At 42.2% G+C, this 25119-nt stretch overlaps 1 long non-coding RNA gene across 1 annotated transcript; it reads right to left on the bottom strand.

Moving 5' to 3' along the window:
• Positions 1 to 2624: 2624 nt before the first annotated feature.
• Positions 2625 to 8027, bottom strand: LOC139045760 (uncharacterized). The gene is made up of 3 exons (XR_011504848.1): positions 7834 to 8027; positions 4164 to 6306; positions 2625 to 3056 (listed from the first exon to the last, which is right to left on the bottom strand). It is a non-coding gene; the product is annotated as an uncharacterized lncRNA (long non-coding RNA).
• Between the last annotated feature and the right edge of the window lie 17092 nt (positions 8028 to 25119).

Genomic DNA, 25119 nt, shown 5'->3' with positions numbered 1-25119 from the left:
TTAAGGTGGTGACAGCAGACCATTAAACCAAGGGCACAGCTCTTCTGAGAGTACCCATGAAGCGGGCCCTGGCAGTCTTTTTATGTGAGAAATACTACTGACAATGATGGCATTGTTTATTGAGCCCTTATTGTGTGCCAAGCAATATGCTAAACCCTGTAGATTGCATTATGCTATGGATTCCTCATGACAACCCCATGAAATAAATATCATTTATTGGAAAATCTCTTGTACTAGAGGGGGAACATATGGTGAGATGCCGAGTGGTACTTTTCCTGTGGTCCTGGAATCATGACTAAGGTTGAAAGCTACCAAAAAAAAAGGCATCAACTGTACCTGTTGTAGTAGGCAGAATAATGGTCCCCCAAAGGCGACACATCCTAATCCTCAGAACCTGTGAATATGTTTACCTTACACGGGCAAAGGACTCTGCAGATATAATTAAGGATAAGGACCTTGAAATGGGGAGATTTTCCTTGATTATCCAGCTGGGCCCAAGTTAATCATATGAATCCTTAAGAGGACCTTTTCTTATTGATGTCAGTCAGAGGGAGATGTGACTATCGAGGAATGGCAAGAGAGATGTAACATTGCTGGATTTGAAGATGGAGAAAGGGCATCCATGAGCCGAGGATTGTGAGTGGCCTCATGAAGTTAGGAAAGACATTCATGCATCAATGATAAGAGCAACTTCTTTGCTGAATTGGATAATAATCAAGCATTTGTTCATAGTCTGATTTTATGACACTATTATGGGTAACAGAATTATTAGATCTGACAGTGGATTTTGAAGAAATAACAAGTCACACTGCTGTAGAGGTAACAAACTGAAAAATAAGGTGAGTATTTTAGCTTAAAACTTATTTCTAAAATTATATAAAGAAATCATCAACAGAAGATTTTATATTAACCCTCAAGTGGTATTGAGACTTTTACTAATGTAGCATAAAGTTATTTTTCAGATTCTGATCCCTAAAATGCCAAAATGACAGAGTGATCTCGTGGTGAAGGTAAAAGAGGTTTCAGTTTAATAGATATGATTTTTACAAGGGTGAGAAATAGTTTCCCAGTAGATCACATATCAGATTTAGTGGCAATAAATTCACTGGAAAAAGAGTTAGCAGATTGGGATGCAACGCCACTTATGAAATGATGGGTGACTTACAAACCAGAGCTTGACTATGGATACAAGAATTTGTCAAAAACAATAAAACTTGCTGTTTACCGGCACATCATGGCTCTCACCCACCTCCACCCTATGTTGACCATCCCCCCAATAGGTTGAGTTTCTGTCTCGATGCCTTCTCCCCAGTTTGGATCATGCCCAATATTGGAGGCCCCTGCCTTTAGACCAGCACTCCAACGTCAATGCTATCATGTTTGGCAGAGGGCCATGTGCATGTCTTGGCTCTGCACAGCATCCTTCTCTGGGTTGGACTGGGTCCCAGTGTCCCTCCGGTCTCTAGCTGGGTTCTTATCAATGCAGAGAGCTCTTCCAAGACTCAGTCATTGCTCCCAAACGTTGAGCTCTGAAATCCTTGACTAAATTTTAGAACAGTTACACAAATGTCAAGTATCACATTTTTTCCCCAGGAGAAGCTGCCGACTGTACACTCTCTAGCCTAGAGAATTCTTATGTTTGATGCTTTAACTTGTTTTGACAGTGCTAAGTTCTAAATAGTTTATGATGAATTTGCGTTTTTTGAGTGTTTGCGGGATCAAACAGCATCTATTTAGCCCACATGTACATATATGTGCTGGTGTGAAATGACAATTAATAAGAACATTGCTTTCACTGAGCCAATATGGTTTTTTTTTTCTCTCTCTCTTAAGATTGGCACCTGCGCTAACAACAGTTGCCAATCTTTTTTTTAAGAATTGGCACCTGGGCTAACAACTGATGCCAATCTTTTTTTTTTTTTTCTGCTCTCCCTCCCCAAACCACCCCCCCCCCCCCCCGTACATAGTTGTATATCATAGTTGCAGGTCCTTCTAGCTGTGGGATGCTGCCTCAACATGGCCTGACGAGCGGTGCCATGTCCGCGCCCAGGATCCGATCCCTGGGCCGCCTTAGCAGAGCGCGCGAACTTAACGACTCAGCCACGGAGCCGGCCCCTGAGCCAATATGGTTTTGTCAACTTATTCCAACAGTGAAGTCTCACAGGGCTTGATAAGAAATAATTTCTCTGCGGACCACAGTTGAGAAACTCTTAAGAATGAGGGAAGTAGGAATAATCACTGAGTCTATTTCAGTAGCCTGGTTTTTTGCATTAAATTTAGCTAAGATCATTGCCTAGCCAACTCCAAGCTCTTTATTATATTCTTTTGACACGGATTTATTTCCAGGATCGCGCATCCCTGTGCAAAGCCCCAGAGAGCTGATTGTGTTGGGTTTTCAGAATTAATTTGTGGGCCTCTGGGGCACTTGACACAGTCTCCTTCGCCCAGGTAATTCAGGGACTGGCTGAGATTTTGTAGCAGACAGTGGTTGTCTGGAACCTGGAACGAAATGGCCATGCCACAAAACAAACTCAAGTTCTGAACAAACAGAACAAACCCATCGGTTCACCATATAAACAGCAGAGAGGGCAGGGAACAAGGAGTGAGCAGACTTCATCCAGCTTCTAGACCATAGCATTTTATTTTTGCTTGAAATGATTATATTAGCTCTGAATCATTTTATTTTTAAAAACAGTGCGTACGCACCATCTTAGAGCTCAACTTGGGGCATATTGAACATCCCGAATAAACGTGCCCCCCTCAGAGATAGGTAGCTGTAGATAAAAATTCAATACCTCTTGCGCCTCAAGCTAGAATTTCATAGAGAATTTGAAAGACCAGAAGGAGGTCTTAGTAATGGAATTAAGGTGAACAAAAATTCAAGATGTGTGACAAGCTCTGTAAAGATAAATAGCCAGGAGAATAGAGTTGCAAAAAAGAATTCTTGCAGCAGTTCCTTTAAGAAAATTAGCCTGGTTGTAAATATTACCTATTGAATGCTTCCTTTAGTAATTCTTTCTTATTCACACAAAGAGCTGCACATTCGTATTCGGAAGCTGAAAAGAGAAAACAACATATGGTTGACAAAAGCCACATACCCAGAGTTGGATTTGTCAGAGAGCATGTTCCCAGCAAACACAGTGTCCCCAGAGCAGTTCCAAAAGCCTTAAAATAATAGGTGCGATGAGGGCCAGGGCCAGCAAGCTGCAGGAGGAGGCTGTCGACCTGCCCAGGCTCTGCGGAGTGTGGGGGTCGGGGGGGGGGGGGGGGGTGCCTAGGGCTTCTTTCTCACTTGCTCTGAAGTCTCCCCCTTCCCCTCGGGCTCAGTTCCACTCACGGGAGATGGGGAGATGGGGTTAACCTTAGGTCCAACTGACACATCAAATAGCTCACTGCCTATTGATTAGCTCTCATCAGGTAGAAACTTCCAGCATTTAGTTGTTGGTGGGGGAAGTTAATAAACCCCCGCCGACTATATGCTAAAAATCAAGATTTTTCTCTTTCTCGTCTCCCATTTCTCATCTACTGACACTATGCAAGGATACACAAGGGTGTGCACACACATACACACACACACCAAGGTAGGCCTGGAATCAGTCAGCAGACTGGGCTTTTTGCCACTTCTCTGCCAGTTACAATCTGTATGATTTTGAACACCTCATATGTTTGAGACCTCAGTTTCTTCTTTTGTAAAATGAAGGGGTGGAATTAGAGGATCACTGGAGACCCGCCCATCTCTAACAACTCAGTGTCCAGGACCGCACCTCACAACTTTTAGAGGAGAATTCCTTTAGGGGGGATTAAGAACAGCCCAAACATACAGAGGGTCTCTACAGTGGGAACAATGGAAGCGCTTGTTCTGGAACACCACCCATCCCATTGATTGATGAATGGTCACCCTTCTGGCAGGAGCCAACCATTAGCGCTGGGAATTCTTGCTTGCATTTTCCTATGGCTCCTTCCTCTTCAGAGCACCTTCCTGCTATGGTTCAAATGCATCTAAGTTCAATTAAAGTAGTGAAAGTAGTTAGCAGATAGTCACCGCAGAAGAAAGGCATGGAAGTTGTTCCGGGAGAATTTTTTAAGGGGTGATTTAAGAGGCTAAGGGCCATGAAAATTAGAAGTACTCTTACTGGAATTCCCCAGTCAAGGAGCCCACGTACCTCCCAGAGGCCTTCCGTGATTCCTATAGATGCCAAAAGGAAACTCACGAAGAAAGAAAGTCCAGATACTTTTGTACCCAAATACAGAACAGCTCATGGAAAAACAGACACACGCCACTGTTCCAGTTGTCTATTGCTGCACAAAAAGCTAACCGAAAACGCAATGGCTTAAAACAGCAAACATTTTGTTATATTTCCCAATTATGTGGGTCAGGAATTCACAAAGGCTGTGGCTGGTGATTCTTCCATTCCTCGTGTTGTCCGTACAGGTCATTTAGTAATTACCGGATGGGCTGGGCTAGGGGATCCAAGATGGCTTCTCTTGCATGTCTGTTGCTGTGGCGTGAATGGCTGGAAGGCTAGGCTCAGCCGGGACTGTTGACTGGAGCACCTACGTGAGACCCCTCTGGCATAGGGTCTCAGGATAGTTGAACTTCTTACTCAGCTGCTCAGGGCTCCTTCAGAGAATATTCTAAGAGGCCAGGTAGAAAGTCAGGTTTCTTATGATCTAACCTTGGAAGTTCCAGAACATCACTTCCATTGCCTTCTCTTGGTGAAGGAAGTCACTAAGGCCAAACCACATTTAAGGGGGGATGAATTAAATTCCACCTCTCAGTAGGAGGAGGAGCAAAAACTTTGCAGCCATCTTTTATCTACCACATACACCCCACTTCTAAAAAGAAAACTACCTATAGCGAGTCCAGTGGGTTTTCAGTTGCCCCGTAGGATTCACTGCCTCAGAATTCAGATGTTCAACCACAGACACAGGGCTTTCATCTCCATACCCATAACACTTAGCCCAAAGTCTGGTGACTTAACTCTAATGGCCAAATCTTGTGGTCTATTTTCTATTTGCTGCTTAACTCAATCTCTTCCTCCTTCTCCTCATTCTTCTTCTACTTTGTGTATTAATAATAAATAACTTGGTGTTTGTCTTACTCCATTCAGGCTGCTATAACAAATATATCATAAACTGGGGGGCTTAAACAACACTTATTTCTCACTGTTCTGGAGGCTGGAAGTCCAAGATCAAGGCACTGGCAGATCCGGTGCCTAGTGAGGGTCTGCTTCGTGGCTGGTGGATGGCTGCCTTCCTGCTGTAGATACATGGCCAAGAGAAAGACATCATCTCTCCTGTGTCTTTTCTTATAAGGACATTCATCCTATTATTGCGGGCTCCACCCTCATGACCTAACAAACTGCCAAAGGCTTCATCTCCAAATACCATCGCGTTTGGGGTTAGGCGTCAACAAATGAAGTTGAGGGGGACAGAAACATTCAGTCCATAGCAGCATTCTTTTTAATCACAAAGTAACACATGCTGATTGTAGAAAATATAGCATAATGCTACAATCTGGTGGCAACCACAGGTAAGGTTTCTTTCCATTCCTTCTTCTGTGCATACACAGATATATATCTGTAGTTTACATTTTGGGGATCACAGTACATCTAGTTCATATCTTGCTTTTTAGATAATTCATGACTGTTTTCCTAAGTGAGCAAATACTCCTTGCATTATTTTTTAATGCTGACATACTATCCCATTATGTGGAGTCCATAACTTATTAACAGTTTCCTAATTGTAATTCATTTAGGTTGCTTTCAAATTTTGACTTTGGTAAGTAATGCTCTTAAGATTCTCACACATCAAACTTTGTCCACATTTTTTGCTGTTTCTTTAAGGAAGATTCTGAGAAGTGGAATTCCTGCTTGAGTCCTCTCACGTTGAAATTCTTTCTTCCTTTGACTTCTGGGTTACTTTTCCCTTCAGACTGCCCTTATCTCTGAGATAATTGGTTCTTCTTTATTTAAGAAGGTTAGCCCTGAGCTAACATCCACTGCCAATCCTCTTCTTTTTGCTGAGGAAGACTGGCCCTGAGCTAACATCCATGCCCATCTTCCTCTACTTTATATGCGGGATGCCTACCACAGCATGGCTTGATGAGTGGCGTGAACATCCACATCTGGGATGCGAACCTGAGACCCTGGCCTGCCTAAGTGAAATGTGCAAACTTAACCACTGTGCCACCAGGCTGGCCTCTGATAATTGGTTTTTAACATACACCTTCATCTTTTCCTCTGCATTTGGCTGGTTGTTAAGGCCATGGGACCTGGTAAGAAGGGCCTAGGAGAGTTTAAAATCCTAGAAAAAGAAATAAAAAGATTATTTTCAACTGGCAAAAATGTATCCTTAATAAACCCAAGAAGTAAACACAAACATTAGTAAAGACTATTTAAAAGTTCAAGAAAATGTCTGGTTATGAGAGCCATCTCCAAATTTCAGTACTATGCATAAAAATATATATATAATTAAACGGTATAGTGTTCATACAAGCAGGCAAAAATATAAAATGGTTGGGAATCATCAAATGCAATTGGAGCAAAATACCATGTGCCTTAAAGGAGAGGAAATATGGTGAAAATAGTTCTCTCCGATGGTAAATAGATCATAATTTTAACACTATTCCAATTAAAATTCTAATTGCAGGGGGCCGGCCCTGTGGTCGAGTTGTTGAGTTTGCACGCTCTGCTTTGGTGGCCCAGGGTTTCACCGCTTCAGATCCTGGGCACGGACATGGCACCACTCATTAGGCCATGCTGAGGCAGCGTCCCACACAGCACAACCAAAGGCACTCACAACTAGAATATACAACTATGTACTGGGGGGCTTTGGGGAGAAGAAGAAGACAAAATAAAAAAAGGAGATTGGCAATGGATGCTAGCTCAGATGCCAATCTTTAAAAAAGAAATTTAATTGCATACTTTACAGGTCTTAATGTGATAAACCTTAAATTCATTTGGGAAAATAAAGAGAATACTGATAAAAAGAACACTGAGAGACAACTTGCTTTACCGGAAAATTGATTGTATTATAATACTGAAATAGTCAAAATGGTATTTTAGGGGTTTACTCTAAAACATAAGCACAGACCATGAGAACAAAACAGAAATGGAATAGGTTCTAATATATTTATGCAAAATTTAATATGTAAGAAATCAAACAAAACAAGTGAACAGATAATTGAATTGTTATCCTTAAAATAATGGTATCTGTGTGACTAGATATTAAGTAGAAAAATAATTTGAACCCCTACTTCTCATCAGGGATATTAAACAATCAAAAAATTTTTAATTGTTTTTTAAATTTTATTGAAAGAACTTCAAATTTTTTTAACTTGTTTTTGTTTAAATTTTTTAATTTTTAAAATTTTTTTATTTTTTGAGGAAGATTAGCCCTGAGCTAACATCTGCTGCCTATCCTCCTCCTTTTGCTGAGGAAGACTGGCCCTGAGCTAACATCCGTGCCCATCTTCCTCTACTTTATATGTGAGACACCTACGACAGCATGGCTCGCTAAGTGGTGCCATGTCCGCACCCAGGATCAGAACTGGTGAACCCCGGGCCACTGAAGTGGAACGTGCGAACTTAACTGCTGGGCCTTCGGGCGGCCCAACGTTTAAATTTTTTTAAAGACTAACAAAAATAGGACACAAAAAGAAATTATTAAAGAAAGGATTAAAAACATATTCAAGCAATGGAAGTACTTGCCCCTCCAAAAGGACGTTTTTAACAAACTCTTAAGATCAGGGTAGAAGTCTATTTTATATGTCACTTTTAAATGAGAGAATTTCTTATTTTGTGATCTGAAAAGTTCTGGTTGTTGTCATACCTTTGGGTTCCAAGATGAAGTGGCTACTATCCCAGGAAAAGGCAGAGACCACAAAGAGGTCCGTGGGTCAGAGTTTCTGAGGAGCTCAGGGAGCTGGAGAGCAAATGAGGGATCTGTCCATGGAGAACAGACACCGCCTGGGAGGAAACATGCAGTGGGAACTCAGGTCCAGGCTGTTTCTACATTACGTCTCTTACGACATTTCAGGGGTGACCTTGAACCTCAGGGGCAGCTCCGGTTGAAGAGCTACGAGGAGCAGAGGATCAGATCATCATTAACCAGGACTGCCAAGGAAGCCATGTGTTTACTGGTTGTCTTCCTGAAGAATTCAAGGGTGGGGGTGGCAGCGGTGCTGGGAAGCAGGCTGGATCATGCCCAACTTGATCCCAGCAATGATCTTGTGCCTACCAGAGGGCAGCACATTAACCCTTTATCTATTTCCTTTGTTGTTTGGTAAGGAGAGAAAAGTGGAGAAAATACATCCTGTACTATTTCCTATCTCAACAGATATCTTTAAAAATGCAACAGCTTTGCTTAGAAGAACAACGTGTATTTTAGAAAATGTACCTTGCTTTATGTATCAGATATATCAGATACTTTCATTACGCTGTGCCTTATAAAAGGGGATTCTATTTTAAATACACATAGAGGAGCTGACTATATAAGGGAACCTTGGGTGAGACCATTGTAAAGCAAATAATCCCTCTCTGAATAAATCTGTCTTTAAATCTGGATTTTCAAACTCCGTATCAGATTTGCCTGAAGGAAGTGCTCTCTACAAATTTGTCTTCTGTTCAAATTAGAATTCATCTGTATCCATGCGACCTTTAGAATATGATTTCTCTAACAGGCTACCAAATGCATATGTTATAACAGTCCAACTCCATTAACAATTTTACCTCATTTTTTGCCTTTTATTCATGCTTTAGAAAACGTAGATATCTTGTTGAACAGAGTTATGTTCTGTTTCTTTGTAAAACCTTAGGGCTTTATGTGAAGAAGGCTACACGTGGCAGTTAATATGTAAAAAGAAGCTCAGTCTCACTTGTAATCAAAGAAATGCAAATTAGTGTCTCCTGGACTCCGTCTCTTCCAGATTTAAGTTCTGGGCGAGGCGGCTGACAAGTTTGAGAACAGAGACCTCAGGGCCCTCGCCCTGTCTTTAAGCAGAACCGTGCTTACACACCTTAGCAGCAGACTGGACAAAGTCTCTGTCGGAACAAATGCTAAGTAGTTTTAATTTGTGGAAAGGAAATGATATTTGGAAAAATAAAGTTCTTAGTGCTTGGCAATATTTTTACACTGTGGTAGGGCTCAGAGTGCCGGAGAAAGCACTTTGAGATCAGAAACCCAGCCACGTTATTAGTAATTCATTTGCTTTAGCACATATGGGAGATAATGCGTTCCTTGGCCTTGTGGTCCAGGTGGTCGGCGCTGCCAGCAATGATCTGGAAGCACTCTGAGCCGGGTGCCACGTGGGCTGCTGCAAGCTGGCGACGAGGCCAGCCTTCTGTGGCAGCTGCGAGAGCAGCTGGGATGGAGGCTCCTTTTGTCTGGTTAAAGCAAATTTCCAGGTTTAGCTGACGCAGTGTATTCTGCAGCCTAGACCCACTGAATGCATATGGGAATGCTCTCAGATGCCCAGTCAGCCCTTCTTGGGGCAACAGTGCATTTTCATTTTCAACCTAAACCCTGATTGAGCTCAGTTCTCACATTATCTAATGGTGATATGCATGGTGTCATGTGGTCCCCCAGGCACATGGTGTCAGGGCCATAGCATTGGGTGGGACTCAAGAGCCACATTTTGAAAGGTGGAGTGGATTCCTGTGCATTTTCAGCATATTTTGTGCCAGATTATGAAAATGAACCCTCTAAAACAGGAGACAAGGCTTTGTAAATGCACGTGAAGCGTGAATCTTACTTATTAGTCTAATTTAGACTAATCAGGAAATTCGTCAATCACCCATATTTACTCAATTTACTCTTCAATTGTCAGTGGTAATGAAGGAGAGCAATACCGTAACCTACCTGGTTTGGACACATAGATAGCCAACGAATACTTTTCATTGATTGATTATTATACAAATGAGTGATTGATCAAAAAAAATCACCCACGAGTTGTCTGCAGACTAGGATTGCATGAAATGATATTCTCTCGCAGTTGGCGTGCCCTCCCTTTAATTGTTTTGCTCAGGCTGGTGCTGAAATGAGCTTGCCTCTCTCAGTATGCATCAATTAATGCTACAGAGAAGTGGCCAGGAAGTGTGCTGCGTGAGAAGAGGTATTGAATTTGGGATTAGCATTTGTACAGCATTTGTTGGGGGAGGGCAGAAGCAGCTGGTTTTTTCACCCATACAGAAAGCTGCTTTGCTCACATGATCATAGCACTGTGATTCCAACATGGAAAAAAGTCTTTCATACATTCCTTTTTATCAGCTCCCCTAAGGCAAGTGAAGGCTGTGATGTCACCATTGAGAAATCCTTTACGTGGTCACCAAATAATGGATCAGTCAGGGACCAGTGCCATCCAAGTGCTCATCAGTCATCCCTATTGAAGGGCAGGGTTGAAATCATGCTTATCCAATTTCTAGCCAGAGAGAAGAGGGAGGAGTCCAGAATCCTGATATGTCAACTCAGGATTCACCAGGACCATGGTAAGTCCAAACCCTTCTGTGAAGCTACCCTAAGCCATCCAGCCTCCCAGATGTCTGCCTTCTGTGATCTCTTACTGGACTGATTGCTTTGCACCCCCTCTGGATGTTTACTGCAGTGGCATATTATTCTGTAATGGTTCCAGGAGTGTTTGTCTTCACTCGTCTATTCAGTAGTGGGATACAACCTTAGACTGGATGGTCAGGTCTGTGAAGAGGTGATACTTCAGTGATAAATGTTGTCGGTTGAGTTCCTGGGGAAACAGACTCTGAGGTGGAGATTAGCATGCACGGCGTTGATTAGGGAGTGCACTTGGGATCAACACCCATGGAATGGAGAGGAAGGAAGGAGTATGGGGCAGAGAGAGAAACTGGGCAGATGCAGTCCCAATAAAGGCCTCAGTGAGCCAGTCAACCACACAGGGGACTTTTGCTGAGATGGCCTTTCAGAGTTGCCCGAAGTTGGGGTCAGAGGGGCAGGCATTGATGCCTCCGTGATAATCAGTCATTAAATATGGGCTGCTCCAAGAAGGAAACATGACTTTGGGAGAGGGAGCTCTCTTTGGCTGACACAACCCCCAAAGGCACCTTATGGCTGAGAGCTGTCTGCTGGCAATGTTTTCAGCAGCTGGGGAACAAGTCCTTCATTTCTGAAGAGGGATCACAACAATGTGATACAGTGTCCACAACAATGAAGACAAATGTGTGGAAGAAGGGCATTCTAGATAGAGGACACAGCTAATACAAAAGCCCAAGTCAAGATTTCCCTTGGTGTGTGCAAGCAATGGGAAGGAGGACTATGAATACATTAAAGAGAATCTTGGAGAAGACAGGGAGAGGCAGACAGGAGCTGATGGCCCACGAACTTTGTAGCAGGGGGAGCCATTTGAGGGTTTTAAGCAGGAGAGTGAAACTGGCAGAGAGTTAGCCATTGACGCTTAAGTAGCTAGGAACTAAAGGTTTTTTTCCTTTTTGCAATTACTGATTATAGCCTTAGCTATTTAACCCACCCATTGTTAACTGTGCTGCTTAGGCAATATGCTATCTGACTCTCACTAGGCTCCTATAGATAACATCTTCCTGGAGCCTGGGTCCCCATGGTGATGGGCATGTGAGCTGTTTTTCAGGAATTAGAACTCCTTGTCCACTTCAGGCCAGTTGAGACCACCAACTCATCAACTGGGCCCACACAGATGTCTGATAGGCGATCTTTTGTCAGGAGGCTAAAAACTCCACCCTCAGATCATGCTAATGCCGCCATTTTGTGAACATGGGTCCTATGAAGAGGCGTGAAGTCTGACTATGCTTGAGCAGATCATCACTTACCTCACGTCTCCTCAACTCCAGTCACTTCTCTTCACATTTCAGACCACCTTGACACCTACTCCATAAATAGCCCTGAGCCCCCATTTTGGGGAAAGCAAATTTGAGACTCATGCCCCCACTTCCTCACATTGCTGCCTTGTGATTAAACCCTCTCTCTGCTGCAAATCTCGTCATCTTGGTGGTCGGCTTTCTGGGTGGCAGGCAAAAATGAACCTGGTTCAGTAACAAGAGTAAACGATTGATTTGTACTTTTAAAGGTCACTCTGGCTGCCAGGTGTAAGTGGCTGTAGGGCTAAGAGTGGAAGCAGGGAAACAGCAAGGAGCAGTTGTAGCAGGCGAGGGGAGATGATAGTAACTTGGATTAGGGTTACGGCAGTGAAACTGATGAGAAGTGGTCAAATTTTGGACTTATCTTGGGAGTAAAGCCAATGAGTCTTGCTGATTGGTTGGACATAGGATGTGAGGGAAAAAGAGAACGTTTCTAGGTTTGTAGCCTGCCCAACTAGGCAGATAGTTGGAGCATTTGATTTCTGAGAAAGAAATAGTTTCGGTGAAGTATGTGTGAATGGAAGCTGGAGGGACAAAAAAGAGTTAAGAATTGCCCTGGACATGGTAAGTTTGAGATTCCCATCTTAGTCTTGGATCCCCAGAAACAAATTCTGAGACAAGAGTTCGAGTGAAATAGTTTGTTTGGGAGATGATCAAGGAAACACAGTAGGGAGGTGGGGAAGTGAGATGGGGAAGAGAAGGCAGCCAATAGGGTGTACTTTATCAAGCAAGTTACCAATGTATAGACAACTGGAGCTTACTATCACTAGGGAACTCTGGAAAATAGTATAGAGCATGCACTTCAGAGTGGACCTATCCAAAAGGTAAGGATGCTGGAGTATTTATCAGCCACTGTGCTCTTGAGGTTATTAACTCCTTGGCACTCTGGCCTGCTGTGAGCTTGAGTAGAGGAGGCTCAGACAGCTAGAGAAAGTCCTCAGGCAAAGAGGCAGCTGCTGGCAACTGGAAGTCAGGCTGGTGGGCACTGAAATGGTAATGGCTGAAGCGATACTGGTGGGTAAGAAGAGATTCAGAGTCAAGGCCAGTTCAGATACCAGATAACACAAGGGAGGTGCTGGTATCCAAGGGAGCCAAATGCAAGAGCCAATCTCATAGCTCAGTCTACAGTCACAAAGAAAAGACAAGCAGCCAGGTGAGGCAGTGGTTGGACCAGTGAGGCCCATGGATGGGGATTATTGGCATTGGCACATCTTTTGAAGGTCCCAAGTCAATATTAATAGTAGAGCTCTCCGGTTCCAGAATCTCAAAGGATTGATTGGATTGAGTAGATCATCAAAGGATGTCAGAGTTGCTTCCCCGGGGAACTTGCCTAAAGACTGGTTACGTGACTTTTTCAGGGTCCTCTATAGACCTGAGGATTCTGTAAGTGTCCCTCTTTTACAAATGCAAAGCCCAGGTGCAAGAAAGATAAGAGTTTTTTCGACTCTAAAAGTTTGCTGGCTTCCCCAGCTAGAGAACATTGCACACGCAAAAGCTCAGCTCAGTAATTATTTCCGGGGAAGGGGCTTGAATATTTTATCCATATTCATGAAAAATGATTTTTTAAGATAATAAGCATGTCAAAACATCTGAAACCTGAAGGTCACATTATTCAGAATTCTTTTCTTCTCATATTATGCTTTAATTTTGTGTCATCTTTCTATGACAGTCCAGCACAAGTTCTCCAGGCAGTAGTAATTATTCCATTACTTAATTGAGATCCTAATCAATTAGGATCTATTGTCAAATGTAATTATCTATTTATTTTAAATAGGCTTTCTTCTCTTCACTAAGCCGTGGTAAATGGAAGTTTTGGAATTTTCCTACAAGAATTGTTGAATTTAACTTCTCATTGTTTCTTTCCCCAGCCCCAGGTTATGCTACGTTCTGGAACTGGTAATGATTTTCAAGGCATGGGGTCTTTCTTAACCAAAAAATGCAAAAGCTTTGTAACTTAAATATAAACAGCATCCCATTCGGGAGCTACTCCTCCAGCATTTCCATGGCATCCAGGGAGAGCTGCTATTTTCCTCTCAGCTCCAATTTCTGCTCTTAGCAATCTCTTCTTGTGTCCTTCATGTTTGTTTGGCTTAATTTTGCTGTTGAAAAGTGTTTATGATCCTGCCCAAATAAACTACATCCTTTAGGTTCTCATTAACTCCCAGTCAGGGGTCCCTCACCTGAAGCTCACGGAGCCCTAAGAATTTATAAGACTAAGAATTTATAGATTGGTTTCAAGGGTTCCATGGGCCATTTTAAATTATACAAAATCTGCTATGGCACTGCATTTAGGTTTTTCCAGGGTAAAGATCTTTCTACAGCTTCTCAAAGTAATAGGTGACCTAAAACAAGGCTCAAAACCACATTGTTTTTCCTGGCTGTATTTTTAAAAAGTTTTCATACAAATAATTTTCCTTTGTTCAATTTTGTCCCTTTAAACCAGCTCTTCAGGACATCACTCAGGCTGCCTCCCTTTATTGAATCATCCCAAATTAGTGTAGGGGAGGAAGACATTTCCTCTACCCATTCTAGGTACTTCTGGCCAGACTACGAATTAAATTCACATGAGACAGAATAACAGGAGAAAATCAAACAAAGCTTTATAACATGTATACATGGGAGAGACTCAGTATAACTGAGCAACTTGCCAAAATGGCAGAGGTTCTCATCTTAAATACCCTCCTCAGCTACAAAGGAGGATGTTGGGGAGAGGGGCAGTTAGTTACGGGAGATTACCAGAAAAGCACAGTAAACAAGAGTATGGTTATTATGCAGATCTAAGTCCTTGCCTGCTGCGTAGATGAGAGTTTCTAGAGCTAAGGATATCCCCCTTTCTTCCTGGTAGAGAGAGGGAGACATCTTTACAGATGGAGATTTCCTTTATAAATGTAAATGTCTCTTACAGGGGTAACTTCTACTTTTCAGATTTTCTCTTATGTCGGCAGTTTTTAAAAGTAACCAGCCCAAAATAATCCTCATACCAAAGAGACACATCTTGGGATGGCCAATTCCAATCCCCCACATTAGCTTCTATAATTCTTCCTTTTGCATTCAGACCAGATTTATACGCCAAACTCATTTATACTCCAAATCCATACAAGGAGGTAGAAAATTATTCCTCACCCTTTGATTCTTAAAGTGCTTAATTTTTCTTTCCTGGAACGCACATTGTTATTATTATTATTATTTTTGAGGAAGCTTAGCCCTGAGCTAACTGTTGCCAGTCCTCTTCCTTTTTGCTGAGGGAGCCTGGCCCTGAGCTAACATCCGTGCCCATCTTCCTCTACTTTATATGTGGGATGCCTACCACAGCATGGCGTGCCAAATGGTGCCATGTCTGCACCCAGGATCCAAACTGGTGAACCCCAGGCTGCTGAGAAGCAGAACGTGCGAACTTAACCGCTGTGCCACCAGGCCAGCCCCTGGAATGCACATTATTAAGATTTTGTCTTTGTCCTCATTTTTTCATATAGCATTTCCTTCTGTTATTAATATAAGCAACAAAACACAGTTGTCCCACAACTTTGTCACCAATAGAAATCACAGATATTTTCAAATCATACAGCAGTTGTTACAGATATCTTTAAATCAGCTCACATCCATTATTACTTTAAAAACTCATCATAGTGGGGTCAGTCTGGTGGCATAGTGGTTATGTTTGCACACTCTGCTTTGTTGGTGTTACTGAACCAGGTTCGTTTTTGCCCACAGTCCAGAAAGCCAAACACCGAGATGATGAGATTTGCAGCAGAGAGAGGGTTTAATCAGAACATAGCTATGCGAGGAAGCGAGAGTATGAGTCTCAAATTCACTTCCCTGAAAATAGGGACTCAGGAATATTTATGGGATAGGGAGCAAGGTGGTCTGAAATGTGGAGATAGGTGATTGGAGGTGAGAAGAGGTGAGGTGATTGATGATTCACGCAAGTGTAGTCAGACTCCACGCCTCTTCATAGGACCCATGTTCACAAAATGGCAGCATTAGCATGATCTAAGGGTGGAGTTTTTAGGCTCTTGATGTCAAAAGGTCACCTATCAGACATCTGCGTGGGCCCAGTTGATGAGTTGGTGGTCTCAACTGGCCTGAAGTGGACAAGGAGTTCTAATTCCTAAAAAACAGCTCACACACCCATTACCAGGGTGACCCAGGCTCCAGGAAGATGTTATTTATAGGAGCCTAGAGGGAGTCAGATAGCATGTTGACTAAGCAGCACAGTTAACAATGGGTGGGTTAAACAGCTAGAAGCTGTAATCACTAATAGCAAAAAGGAAAAAAAACTTTTAGTTCCTAGCTACTTAATCATCAATGGCTAACTCTGCTGGTTTCAGTGGCCTGGGGTTCCAGAGTTCAGATCCTGGCTACAGACCTACACACTGCTCATCAAGCCATGCTGTGGTGGCATCCCACATACAAAACAGAGGAAGATGGGTACAGATGTTAGTTCAGGGTCAATCTTCCCCACCAAAAAAGAAAAAAAAAAACAACTTATGGTAGTTATTAAACTTGCCGCTAGATCTTGTTATTTAAGCGCACATATAACTATATGGCAAATTTATTCCTTGATGTTTTGTTAATTGTATTTCAGTATAAGGGTTTTCCTCTTTAATCCTATGCATTTTATTTTGTGCATTTAAAAACATTATTGTGAGAAAGGGTTTGTGGGGAATTGGCCACCCCAGGATATGTCTCTTTGGCATGAGGATTATTTTGGGCTGGTTACTTTTAAAAAGTGCAGACATGAGAGAAACTCTGGAAAGCAGAATTTAGTTACCCTTTGTAAGAGACATTTACATTTGTAAGGGAAATCTCCATCTGTAAAGATGTCTCCCTCTCTGTACCGGGAAGAAGGGTGGGTGACCTTATCTCTAAAAACTCTTATCAATGTGGAGGCAAGGACTTAAATCTGCATAATAACCTGACTCTTGTTCACTGTCCTTTTCTGGTAATCTGCCATAACTGACTACCTCCACCCCCAACATCCTCCTTTGTCTTTAGCTGAGGGTGGTATTTAAGGAGAGAGCTCCCGCCATTTTGGTGAATTGCTCAGTTTTCCTGAGTCTCTCCCATGTATACATGTTATAAAGCTTTGTCTGATTTTCTCCTGTTATTCTGCCTCATGTCAATTTAATTCATAGTCTGGCCAGAGGGACCTAGAGTAGGTAAAGGAAATGTCTTCCTCCCCTACAGATTCCTGATATCAGAAAAGATAAGAAACTTTAATTTGGAAAATACAAGTTCCAGAAAGAAAATATCGGAGAAAATTTAGAAAATGAAAGAAGAAAAATTTTCCAGAACTGGGGCTGGCCTGATGGCGTAGTGATTAAGTTCACACGCTCCACTTCAGCAGCCCAGGGTTTCACTGGTTTGGATCCTGGATATGGACCTAGCACCACTTGTCAGGCCATACTGAGGGGGCGTCCCATATAGCAGAGCCAGCAGGACCTACAACTGGAATATACAACTATGTGCTGGGGGGCTTTGGGGAGAAGAAGGAAAAAAAGAAGATTGGCAACAGATACTAGATCAGGTGTCAATCTTAAAAAAAAAAATCTAGGATCATGAAGTTGCAACATTTATGTGATAACAACCCCAATAATCTTCTAAAGAGGAAACACTAATACACAAAGAATTGGGAATCGAGAATTCATTAGATTTCTCATCTGCAACACTAGAGCCAGGAGACAATGGAGCAAAGCCTTCAAAATTCTAAAGGAAAATTATTTCCAGACCAGAATTCTGTGTGCAACCAAATTATCAATCTTAAATAATAGTGAGTATAGAATAAGAAAATTTCCATATGGTCCAAGAATCAAGAAATTCATCTCTTGCAAAAACACTGAAGCTTCTGCTCTAGCAAAATGAAGGAAGAACTCACAAAAGCACAAGACATGGGATCCAGCAAACTGGAATCTAACATAAGGGAGAAGGGAAACCGATTCCCAGGTCTGTTGTGAAGGGTGGTCCCTTCTATATCCACATAGCAATCCTAGAGAGTAAGTGGTTGGATGAAGAGGATGAAGAGATATTTCCAAAAAGAAATGAAAATGAGAGTTTGTTTGATGTGTTTCAACATATTGGGAGATTTCATCTCTGGCAGAGATTTGAGAATAAATAAGCGATAGCTACTTTAAAAAAAAAAAAGAAAAGGAAAAAGTTATAGTTTAGAAAATTATTTAGAAAGATGGAGGTTAAATGCCCAAAGAAATAGTTAGAAGAGTGATGGAATGGAATAGGACAGCGTTTCTCAACCTTGGCATCATCCATATTTTGGACTGGATAATTCTTTGTTGCAGAGGGCTGTCCCATCCTTGGCCTCTACCTAGTCAATGCCAGTAGCACCCCCCCCTTCTGATCGTGACAATCAAAACTGTCTCCAGATATTACCAATGTTCCTGGGGGCACAAAATCACCCCTGCTGAGAACAGGAATAGGGGATAGAGAAGAGGAGTGTTTTTGTTACAAGCTCTGTGAAACTATTTGTTTCTTTAAGTTGTGTTCATGTGCTACTATGATAAAAGCTAAAATTAAATTTTAAAAGTTGTTGATGCAAAGTAACCAATAATATTCTACAGATAAGAGCGATGGGGTGAGTTTTACTTGAGCCAGGGTGAGGATTATAACCCGGGAAGGCAGTTTCCACAAAGAAAGAAAGCATTGCAGAAAAGCATGGCTTTCAGCAGAGTCGTATACCTTTTTAGAACGAAGAACATACATTAAACATGCCCAGGATACATATTCATCAAACTTTCAAAGAGGTATTCAGTTGCAAATTAGCAGGTCAACGTGACCCTGATGTCTGGGAAAGGGAACTTAGCTCCAGGAGTTCAGTACTAAAACGGGGCGTTACCCATAGGGTGTTACTGACACTGGCATTGTGCGAAGGAGGGGAAGTACGCATTCTTAAGAGAGTGCATTTTTTTACTTTGAAATAATGTTGAATGCGCTCTTTACTTTAATGGTTAAAGCAGATGTACAGAGTCTGTTTGATAGGCCATAAGTCAGGCTTCTTTAGTTCAAGCCACATCTGTTTTAAATGAGAATAGCTACCCCATATATCCCAATATGTGAAAATCTCTGGTCAAAGTCAGTAGTATTCACAGATACTAATGATCATCAATTGGAAAGTAGATTTAGAAAGAAAAAAAATACCGTTGACAACAGCAACAGAAACTGTAAGGTACCCAGGAATAAATCTCAAACGCAGATGAACAAAACCATCATGGAAAAAATTATACTGATAATTAACTGACGCAAAAGAGCCTGAGTAAGTGAAGATACACCACACTCGTACATGAGAAGATAGAACTTCATAAAGATGGAAATCCTACCAGAAGTAATTCATAAATTAAATTGAGTTCCGATAATCATCTCCACAGGATTTTCACTGGCTCTGACAAGCTGATCTTAAAATTCAGAAGTGTCAAATAAAAATGGCAAGTAATAGGATATACTGGAATATATGAGGAAGCCATTTTGGTGTAAACCTAATTCGGCCTGACCTTGTCTTTCCAAAAGGGCCTGACAGAGGCCGTTGAGCACGCATTGTATATCTGCTTTAGAGATTCCCTATGGCAAGAGCAAAAGGCCCTTGAGATAAAGGTGCAACTTCCCTCCCCCTCCCAACATTGGCGTCTCCTTAAGGATTAAGCATCTTTCCTTAGGCTAGAAACTGATTGCTGAGCTCACCTGTGACCACCCAGCTCGAGACAATAGACTTGCCTCCTGCTACTCCCGCAGAGGTAGCAGACCCACTACCTGCTGTGGCCATCAAGCGCTGTGCCGACAGGGCAATCTTGTGACTACTGTGGGAGGGACATTTCAATCATATGTGAAACACCCTCTTTGAGGGTATATAACCGCCCTATGTACCCCCACTTCTTTGGAGTGCTCTGTTCCTTTGTGGAAAGACTCTCCCGGGTTATAATCCTAAGATTTAAGCTCAGAATAAACTCACCCAAATTTTCCTTTATAGATTGGTTATGGATTACTTTCGTCGACAGAAGGAAGAGAAAAGAGTTAGAAATATAGAATGAACGAAAGCGAATAGAGAGATGAATCCATTCATACGTGAAACAGTTTGCAGCAGAGGTGGAATCACAAATCTTTGGAGAATGGATGGCTGATTCAAGAAGCAGCCCTGGGAGAATCAGCTACCCATATGAAAAAGCAAATTCCTATCACATACATAAATCAATTCTTGGTATGTCAAAACACTAAATCTGAAAAAATTATAGATGAGTATATAGGAAAATATCTTAAAATATGAAAATAATAATGAACATTGTTGACAAATTTAACTAAATTAAAATTTTAAATTTCTTGTAATCAAGGATGCTACAACGCATAGAAAAGACCAAGCCTGCTAGAAGCAGCCACTGTAATACACTAAGTGATGCAGGATTAGTGTCCAGTGTATTTAAAGAACTTTTACAAATCAATAAGATAAGGATAAACTTAACTGAAAAAAGGCAAAGGAATATGCAGGTCATTCTAGAAGGGGGAAATATGAACAGCCAATCAGCATATGAAATGGTGCTTACCCTCAGTAGTCAACAGGGAAATGCAAATTAAAGTCACAAAAATCTACCATTTCATACTTATGAGAGCCTTGATCTAGTTCTGATATCCACCTCCTCCCCCGTGGCTTAGGGAAATCACGGTTTCAGGCAATCAAGCTAACACGCCATTGAGCAATGTCTGCCGTGCAGTTCTGGGAAAGCTTCTTTACTCTAGAAAGAAAAGATTTCCATGGAAGTAACAGTCTTGGATATTTTGTGGTCTGCCTGATGCCTGGAGCTATGGCAGCCATCTCATGAGCGTGAGTAGAGTGAGCTTGAAATGAAGACACTGAAGACGACACGAGAGAAAGATGGAAGAAATCTGGTCCTTAACGACATTGTTGAGCTGCTGAATTAACCAACCCTAGAACGGCCACACCACATTTTGTGAGGGCTGTGTGTGTGTGTGTGCAAGAGAGAGACAGAGACAGAGACAGAGACAGAACAAATTCCCTTATTTTTGAAGATGTTTTGAGTTGGTTTTCTAGTACTTGCAACTTAAATTATCCTAAGTGTCTGACACTAAACTGCAAACTACTGAAGGAAAGGGATGTGTCTTGTTCACTTTTATCCTCTGTACTTAAAACACTACCAAACAGAGGCTCAAAAATTATTTATTGAATAAATGAGAGACTGTCTAGTCAGGATGGCTCTGGACAGAATGCTAAAGTAAATGATTTCTTTAATATTCCTCTTTCTTAGTCCCCTCTTCTCCTTCCTGACTCCCCGCCCACCGCTCCTCCCATGCCCACCGCACTCCCCTAGTTCTTCTCAGGCGAAATGACAAGGAATAAATTTTTCTCCCCTTCTCTATGCCCTGTATCAAAACACATTTCTTGTATGCTCATCCCCCTGAGTCCTACTCAGTGCAAAGATTAATATTATTAACCAATTGCACCAAAATGATCAATTCCTTAATTTAGATTCCTGCCCAGATCACATTTTTATTTTTTTTTAACTATCTGTGAAACCCTTAACCAAAGAAAAAGCCAGTGGTGAGTTCTCACTCAAAATTACTGAGTGAGATATTGGGGGGCATCAGGGTATTTTTCCAGCACCTCTCAGCACCCACCATGTAGGCAGCCGTGCCTCCCGCTCACCACCTTCCCTGTGGAGTCCACCCTAGACATGTCAGCAGAGACTCCTGAAGGAGGGAGTGACGTAGGCACTGCCACTAGAAGCCTCCTCAGGAATGCCAGGCCGAGCTCATGCTACACCTGGGGTGGTGGAACACCAGCATGTTTCTTCTCAGAGAGAGGCTGAACATGGAATTAATTATTCGCCTAATCTGGGCCAGCACTCGAACCATGGCTAACCGGTTCCTCAACTCCAGGGGTCACCATTCACTGAGAGTTTTATTTCCTGGGGAGCCCATCACATAAAATATGGTGTGAACAAGTGCCCCTTGGAGTTGTGTAAGGACATGCTACTAGTTTGGACACAACAAACAAGACAGATGTGGTGGCCCTGAGATTCTCACTCTTCACTTGGTGAGTGGGAGAACTCTCCAGAACCTTCCAGCGCAGCCTCTTGCCAGCAGTTCTTTTGTGGTAAGGCAGTAGAGAGATGGAAGCCATAGAGAATAGAGACCGGTACCAGGAAACATCCCTTTAAGGGACTGGTTCTCAACCCTGGCTGCATACTGGAATCACCTGGGAACCCATAAAAAACACTAGCAGCTGCACCTGATGTAATTGGTCTGAGGTGCAGACTGGGCGTCCAGGATATTGAAGTATGCCCAGGTGAGTCAGTGAGTGGCCAAGGTTGGGAACCACCGCTCCAAGTCTATCTCAGCTTGCCCCCGACCCCCACCCCTATACTCCAAACCTTGTCTTAGACTAGAAGTGTTTCCACTGTAGCCTGAATTTATGTTGTCTAACACCTCACGCTTATTAGTTAATCTACATGACCGTCCCGGAGGGCAGGTCAATGCTGTTTGCCCATTTTTGGTATGAGGAAACCAAATTCTGGGAACATGTGTACGTTTGGGATTTATAAAGTGCCTTTCCTCTTAGGAGGTTATTTTGATTGTTGAAGTGAAAATGTTCTTTCTGCCTATCCCCTGAGGACAGAGCAAGAAGATAAGAATTTGAGTCAAGCACAAAAGGATATGGTGAATATGTGAACTTTGACAATTGGGACTGTTAAATGTTGAAATGGGTTGTTTTAGGGACCTTATGGTATAGGGACCTTTATTTGGGATAGTTGAAGATATTCATATTTAGGGCAAGAAAATTGACCAAATAATCTCTCATAGATATTTCCAAATCTTTGACTCCAGGAATGCTACCCAGTTTCTGCTGCTCTCTGTGTTTCTCTCTGTACTATGTTTAGCATGGGGGGTCTCTACACGTGTGTTTGTGTGTGCGTGGGTCCCGGAGGTGTGTGAATGCTCTTTTAAGCCAGTATTTACAACCATCTACAAGAGAATCGCAACATATTTTCCCCAGGCTTATGCCTTCACATCCCTGGATATCAAACCTTTTATGTTTTAAAGCAGATTAACAAAATCTTGCACAAACCGCATAAGACAGGTGTTAATTTAATTATGAGTTAGCAATTTTTATTTATAACAAAAGTGATCAATGAGATGATTAAGTGTGGTTGGGTGAATACAGAACACTTTAAGTTTTTATTTGGAAATAATGTCAAACTTGCAAAAATAAGAATATCACAGAGAATACTGGTGTATCCTTTATCCAGATTCACCTATTCTAAACATTTTACCCTATTTGCTTTATCGTGTGCTCCCTCCCCACCCCCAACACACACACGAATAATTTTTTTTCTGAAGGATTTGAGGACAAGTTACGTATGTCATGGCCCTTTATCCCTAAATGCTTCAGTGTGCATTCCTGATAGGGAATAACGATATTCTATTAAATAATCAGTACCAGTTATCAACTTCATAAATTTACATTGATTCAATACTCTACCATCCCTGCTCCAATTTTCTCTGTTAACCTAATAATGTCCTCTATGACATTTCTTCCCTCTGCTACAGGATCCAATGTAGAGTCAGTTATTTCATTTGGTTTCTATGTCTTCAGCCTTCTTTAGTCTGGAGAATTTCCATTTTCTTTGTCTATTATACCATTAACATTTTTAAAGAATATGGTTCTCCCTCTGCCTTTTTTTAATATATATATATAGGACATTCCTCATTTTGGGTTTATCTGATGTTTCTTTGGAGTTAGGTCGAGGCTTTGTACCCTTGGCCGGAACACTGCACAGATGATGTGGTGTCCTTCTCGGAGCATAATATTTGGAAGTACACGATGCCCATCTGTTCCTCATTAGGGATGCTGATTTTATCACTCAGTCTAGGTGTTGCCTGATGTTTCCAGTACATAATAACTTCTTTCTTCCTCCCCTGTAACTGAGACACCTTCTCTGGGGAGACACTTTAAGACCACACAAATATTCCACTCTTCATCAAAATGTCCCTCTAGATTTAGCATTCATTCATGGTTCCTGTCTGTTCCAGTCTTTACCTAGATGTTTGCAAAATGATGATTTTTGGAAAACATGTTCAACTCCAGTACACTCTCCACATTTACCAGTTTGTCTGTAGCTCTCGTAAACAAAGAGAGCCCTCCCTTCTCTCCTATCTATCATCTATTTATCATCTATCTGTCTATCATCTATCTATCATCTACTATCATCTCTCTCTCTCTCTCTCTCTTTCTCTCTCTATTAGCTATATGGTTTCACGACATCCTATTTTTCCAATGGCTTATAAATCATTATTGTGTTTGATCACTTTGGTGCTTGGTTTGTGCCAGATTTAGCTAGTGGGAGCCCCTTTAAACTGGCTCCTATGTCCCCATGATATGCCCATCACCATTTGGAGCACTTCTTTATTTTCTGGCATAAGGAAATGCTTCAGGCCAGTACTGTCCTTTGACCCTGGTAAGCTCTGGGCCAGAGCCTCAGGAGGCCACGTGTCTTTTTTTCCCTTGAGATTAGCCCTGAGCTAACATCTATTGCCAATCTTCCTTTTTTTCCTTCTTCTTCTCCCTAAAGCCCCCAAGTACATAGTTGTATGTCCTTCTAGTTCTATGTGAGACACCACCTCAGCATGGCTTGATGAGCAGTGCTAGGTCCGCGCCCAGGATCTGAACCGGTGAAACCCTGGGCTGCTGAAGCAGAGTGCACAAACTTAACCACTCAGCCACAGGGTGGCCCAGCTACGTGCTTTAAGACCACCAATCCTTGACATTTTCTAAGTTCTCCTCCAGCTCCTGGGACCTGCCAGGGCCAGCAGTGTTACCTGGATGGGGCACCCTGTCTCATTTCTTCCTTGCAATGCACTTTCCCAACGTCGATCTGCCTTCCCCTTTTTTCCTTCATGGATCGCTCAAGGTTGGGCCACCAGCATGGTGCTGACATGCTGATTTGGGGTGATTCTCTCTCATTTGGACACAGGATGAATTCAGAGTTCTGGGTTGCCTACTGTCCACTGCATGCCCCTGGACTGGAGCCTCGTGTGTGGGCCTGGGTGTCAGCTCCCACCCATCCGTGTTCTGATCTATAGCACGTGGGTCCTATCTCTCCTTGCTGAGGGTTTTTGAGACCCTTGCTCTGTAACTAGAGTTAGCCAAACTGCAAGGTCTGAGGGAACAATTCCCAAAAGATTGCCCTCACTTCTGATACCAACTACAACTTTGAGGGGTTCAGAAAACCTCCCTCAGGTTTGATAA

The sequence above is a fragment of the Equus asinus genome, chromosome 7 (genome assembly GCF_041296235.1).
Source record: "Equus asinus isolate D_3611 breed Donkey chromosome 7, EquAss-T2T_v2, whole genome shotgun sequence".
Taxonomy (NCBI): domain Eukaryota; kingdom Metazoa; phylum Chordata; class Mammalia; order Perissodactyla; family Equidae; genus Equus; species Equus asinus.
This window is presented reverse-complemented; position numbering and strand designations above follow the sequence as displayed.